Raw genomic sequence first — 6,623 nt, forward strand, 5'->3', positions numbered from 1 at the left:
CTTCCACTGAACCTCACGCTGGTCTACACCTTTCTTTCTATGAGTTCTCGAAGTTTGAAATTGCCAATTGTGAAGACAATAATCTTTTCCTTATACCCACACTGCAGCTGTTCTCTAGCTGCACTTCCCTTTGACTTTGGAAGCTTTTACACTCCCCTGTGCTACCATCTCTGCAGTCTAGACAACCAGGGAAGCCTCGGTCCCTCTTAACAGCTTGTCATGACGATTACCCAGGTATTTACTTTACAGTGCATAGTGGAGACAGTGAACACTATTCATTCAGCACACAAGCCTTGGCACCTTGATCCCATTGCACAAACAGCCATTAGACTCACGTTACCAGAGGCTGCAGAGTGGATTACCCTTGAGTGAACCCAGCACAGGTTATTTGGATGTAAAAAGATAATGCATTTGAAGAGGCATCTTAAATGTAGTAGTAATACATTTTTCATTTTTTCACAGTGCAGACCTGCCACACCATTGCTGTAAGCCAGATTCCTCCCAAACTAAAGCTGCTGTGAGAACACTTTTAAAAAAATCCACAAACCTCTAAAATAGTAAGCAGTGTGATGTGTACACAGGTAAACAAACACAGACAGGAAGAAGACCCCAAAAACCTTTCCAGTAAAATAAAGACACCAAACAGTTCTTAAAGTGAAACTAGAAAAAGTTGCATTTCCTGCGAAAATGCAGTGTGAATGCCGTGTAGTGGAATCTGAAAACAGCAGAAGAAGGAGAACTATCTGCTGAAAACACTGTGTACTGTGTACTTCAAGAAACACCACAAGCAGGATTAAGGAGTCAATTCAGAATATCAGATGGCCATGCCATTAATAATAAAACTTGATAAAAATTAAATGGCAAAGTTATGTAAAATAGGGTGAAAAAGTCTTAAGCCATTCCTCATTTCTTTTTATGTTGATTCCAAAAACTAAGACTTTCTTGTAAGTCTTAATTGGTCTTGAAAAATGTGCAAGATAACACAGTTTGCCAGGCATTAAATTGTGTTTCTACTTACACAAGGTGATTCCCACAGATAGATTAGCTGACAACTTTGTATATCTCAACATGATGTGCAGTGTTTCCTTTGAGGAAACTAGACAAGTATAGGGCACAAGAAGAAGTGGCAGGCCTGAAAACTCTTAAGAAACAGACCCCAAGAGATGATTTGGGCCTTGAATTGATCCATCTTTTGTTTGCTGAAGCCTCATGAGAAATGATCTCAGCAGAACCATGACTTCTTCTCAGCAGAAGAAGATACTGTCAAGGAAGGGAAATGGGGAGAAAAGGTGAAAGTATGGCAAATTGCAAGAGAACTGGCCTAAAAATCAATGTCAACAGGTCTTATTGAGTGATAAATCCAAATGTGAAATTTTAATTCAAATTGTCTTCAACAGGTACATAGGACTGGTGGAGGCTCTATTATGGTTTGGGGTGGATCTTGTCATAATTTAGAAACACAGAAATATATATTCATATAGATTCACTATGCATCAATTTAATATTCTGTTGTTGAGTTTAAAACAAATACCAAGTCTTTGTCATCTGACAATACACAGTTGTGTAACAAAGATATTCAGGATAAGATAAATTAACCACACACGTCGATGTGATACATGAGTGAAGCGAAAAAGCACCTCAGGCCTGGAAAAACTGCCCGTAGGGTGGATTTTTGCTAGTTGTTTTAGAGAAGGTATATATCAGATTATTACAAGCAATGGATTTTAAATAAGAGCAGAAGGAAGTGGTTTGGGATTTAATGGCCCAGACAAGACGTTTGGCCAAAGAAGCACTACCGGGGGCAAAAATAACAAATCAAGACTTAACAATTGTTCTTACATGCATGGCGTCAAGGCAGAGGAAAGCAAACAATAACATTAGGAGCAAGCGAATCATTTCCCAACTACGATCAATAACAAGGACATTATTAAGGAGATCACTGATTGAAATGCAAGACAGTGTGACAGGCAAACAACCACCCCTTGTGGTTGTCCTTGCTTAGATTTCCAACGTGGTGCAATAAGCAATTGACTGGCCTACATTCACAGCTGTGGCATGTCAAGCCGGCACCATATGGCATGCATTACAAGAACATGAGATTTGATCATGTGTTATTAGATTGCATGTTACTTAAATTGTGACAAATGATCAAACTTGTGTGACATAATTTATGCAAAAGGGTGTATTAGACCGAATATTAGTGTTATTATAATATAATGTGAAATAAACCTGATAGGAGTGTGTAACATAATTTTCTTTTCATTACCACCTCGAGCGCTGGTCTTCACACATGCACAGTCAATACCATTACATATTCTACTCATAAATGGCTATGAGCAGTTCTAATTTAACATTTATCTCACTGTTTAGCAGCACTGACGTTCAGGGAGAAATGGTACTAGCTTCCCATAGCCATACAGATATCCTCTCATACCTGCTGATCCCAGCTTGGGCTGTGTCTTGTCCTATGATTTCTACAGAAAAATGCTATTACAGCCATCTCTCTGGGGACCAGATCGACAAGGTCTTTGCGGTCTTAGCTTGGGATAAAAACAGCTGACCCCATCTCCCTCATCACACGCAGAGATGAGGGTACCTGAGCAGGGGACAAAAGTTCATCCTGTGGGTTAATAGGGTCCTTGGATGAAATTGTGTGTATGATACAAACAACAAAAAAAAAAAAAGTAAAAGGTGAAAAGAATAAAAAAAAACAAAAAAACAACAACCTTTGATTTCCAACACTCTTTGATTTCCTCTCCATCCCTCCTACTTCTGTGGCCGATTGCCCTTCAGTTGTTTTGAAGGAGAATATTAACTTGTAGGAGATAAGATTTCATGCTGCAATTGAGGCTTAGGAAGCGTAATAGTGTTTCGGCCATGGTGTCTGCTGTACCAAAGACTGGCACAAGGCAGCTGAGTTAAGAGGCCATCTGCTTTAATGTCACCAGTGTGACATTACACACAGGGACTGAACTTGTGACCTTCGTTGTGACACATCGTTCTGCTGGTTCTAGTGACCTTATTAGCTCACCTAAGCAAGAACACACACTACACAAAGCACACGCTGCCTGGATACTTTGTATCACAATGTCACCAACCAGAACATGGTCAACCTTTGTATGAAGGTTTCAATACATTACATGGAGACTCATGACTTGAGCTCATTTTTCTCTTTTTCACACAGAACACATGAAACACTCAGAGGCATCTCTGCTCGCACACGAATAACAATCAGAAGAAGGGGAGGGGGATGAAGTCAATACACCATTTTACAGGCAAGTGATCTGACACCAATAAAATACAGCTTTATGAGGAGAATTACACGCTTAAAATATAAAGGAGGATATGAGCTGTGACCTCCAGAAAGATCGAGAGAGGTGCTGCACCAGCAATGTGCAACTGGCACTCACACAAACACCCACACATACAAAAGCAATCTGGCAAGTACAAAAAAAAAGATGAAAAAAAGACTTGACCTATTTGTATTCATCGTCACTCATCTCGTTGGGAGAGATACCCACCCGACAATTAACTCTGAACAATATCAACCAAACTGTATTCTGCTTTGATTAATACAAAACCACTACCGACACAAAACCAAGTTTCAGCAACTGTTTCTACTTTAATAACTCTTTATCATGGAACAGGTGTTTAACAATACAGCGGAATACTAATATATATATATATATATATATATATATATATATATATATATATGTGTGTGTGTGTGTGTGTATATATATAATTTTTTACTGATGACTTAAGTGCACAGAAAAAGCCTGTTCAGTGGCATCACATTAACATGGCAATTTGTGCTGATCAAGCATTAGCCATAAAAATAGGTCTGAAATGTGGATGAAACTCAAAAGTGTTTTAAACCTGAATTATTTTATTGGCCCACACGCCTGTAAAGACAGCCGTCTCATGACACTTTGTGATATATTCTATTCAAATGTACACTTTTATGTATCTAGCGCCAATAACAACAGTCGCCTCAAGGCACTACATACGGTAATGTATTACAAAGAAACCACAATGATCTCAAATCCTCTATGAACATGCACTTGGTGACAGTGGGAAAGAAAAACTCAATTTTAACAGGAAGAAACAGCCAGCTAAATCAGGCTCATGGAGGGGCAGCCACCCACCACACCTGCTTGGGAGTGAATGGGAAATAATCACCAGTCCACACGTACTTTGGTATTTGTAGCCAGTTTTAGAAAACAGGGAATCTTTGACTTCTTTTTTGATGTCAGACTGTGTGCCTTGTTATTGTTCAGTGTCTATTAATTGGCCGACATTTCTTTATGGTTAGGGTTATAACGCCACATGTTGCTTTACCATGCTCTCTCCAAACCCCCAGTAGCACATACCCCAAGCTGTTGCTTCTCATTTTTGTGTTTCTTGGCTCAATATTACAACTTTTTATTCCAACTTTTCATCAGTCTGCTCTCATATTTACTGATTAAAAGACAAAGGAAGTCTGCATTTGGAGGTCAGAAGTGTAACGGAGGCATAAGTGGTGTTCCTATCAGGGACCCATGTCATAGACACCAGTTTTTTACACATCAGATATAATGCAAATATTCCAAATTTACAAATTTGTGCTCAGTGACACAAAATAACATTACAATTTGTGTTTATAAACACGAAAAGAATCGATTCAGTTCTCATAGCTTTTTCACAGACCTCTGAAAGGCTGAGCTGATATAGAGGAAAAATGACCCTCAGGCTCTCTTGGTCTGTGACCTGAGTAAAAACTTTCTTGTCGACTTTCTGGGCTCAAGCATTTGTTTCAGGCCATACTGAATAAAACATGAACATTTTGTAAATTTAATTCATACACTAACTGTGATTTCACTATTCGCTGTATATCATCTAATTAAAAACACATAAAAGTTGAACGAACTTGCCTGAAATTAGGGCTTCAAAATCTTTTTTTCATAACCTGCAGGTTATACTATACTTTGCATGCGAAAGGATTAATCACATTACAGTTCATTAATGGCCCAGTCAAGAGTTCTGACACAATCAACATCATCTTTCACCTCAACAGAAGCCCTAAGTAATTCTCTAAAAGGTCGATGCAACAGGGCCAGAGCTCCAAACATTTGAACTTTCTCTGTTTATCTGTGGGGGGCAAACTCTTGCAGCATGTGAAGAACTCTTTCATTCACAATAGGAGAGGAGGCTAAAAATGTTTTTGTACAACATTGTTGGCACTCCTGTTTTATGGTATGTCTTATATCTATCACCTGTAATGTTTATTGCAACCACTGCTCTCCTCTTAATGCAGCTTAAAGTGATATAGTGCTATTTTTTTTGTATAAAAATGGCTTCCAGTCCTGCAGAGAACCCAATAAAAAGGATGAATTAATTGGAACATGTTCCATGTCTCATAACTCTGCAAGCTCCTCTTATTTGGATAATATCCAGCACCTTCAGTGTCTTGCCGTTACTGCATAAAAAAAAGCCAGAGAACCAGGGAGATTAAAAGTCAATAATTTTGGGCGTAATCAGCCAATGCCACATCCCCAATCCAAAACGTACCCCCTTTATACCTACCGCCAAAGACAAACACTCACTGTCAAAGTGCTTACAGTCAGGTGGTTCAGTCGTAAAGCCTCATAATTGTTTAATGGTGCGTTTTATGAGGCCACACTGTGAGTCAGTGCAGCCTGAGGGCCCCGAATTCCAGATGATAACACGTTGGGTTAGGTAATGCAGGGTTAATCACAGGTGGATATTAGTTCACTGTGGGCTTTGCACAGCTGCTCAAAGTGTGTGCAGCCTTGGGGGAAGAGGTGCATCTAAAGCTTTCTGCCTGTCTGTCTAAGCCAGGCCGACCTTGCCGTCTGAGCACAAACAGACATCAGAGAAGATGGGGACACGCTGTTCCCCTGCAAATACAGCACACAGCGGCTCACGAGCGCCTGAAAACCCACACCTTTTTGTGCGTGCACACCGAGACACTGAAATGTAACGTGCACAAACACACGAAAGATTTGCTGAGGTAGGAATCCACAAGCTTTATTCCGTGATCAAAAATAACTGTTCCACAGCTGTCTGAGTGCAGTGATGCAGGGTAACCTGATACTGTCCCACAGTGCTGTTCCGCACGAGCTGAACAGGCCCCTGTAGACTGTCCCCATAATGCATGCCAAGTAACACATACACAGACACATCACTACATAAAATGAAGGACTGCATACACACTTGTGTACACACCCACACACACCCACACAAACCCATAAGCAGTGAAAAAAGTAATACATTTCCACACCAATATGCATACAAAGGTGTTTTCGGAGAGGAAAGTTCTCATAACTTTTGAAAGAAGTACCCCCGTTTTTTGCATGTTCACCCTACTGGAAATAGGAAGTTTCTTCAAAAGTTCAAAGTTCTTTGAATCCTTTTTTCAGAGGTCGTTTTTAACCCCTACCTCAGGTTAGGCAGTCTCACAGACTGTATAACAAATGGTGGCAGCCACCTGGAAGTCAAGCCTAGACGTAAGCAGCAGCATATTAGAGAAAACGAGTGAAACGTGAGCAGAGACATTACAGCAGGTATTTAACACTAGTAGCAAATTTTGACACGTCACAGTTAGGTGAGTGAAGAATTTC

The sequence above is a fragment of the Perissodus microlepis genome, chromosome 17, assembly GCF_051167445.1.
Source record: "Perissodus microlepis isolate ML-2025 ecotype Zambia chromosome 17, ASM5116744v1, whole genome shotgun sequence".
Lineage (NCBI taxonomy): Eukaryota > Metazoa > Chordata > Actinopteri > Cichliformes > Cichlidae > Perissodus > Perissodus microlepis.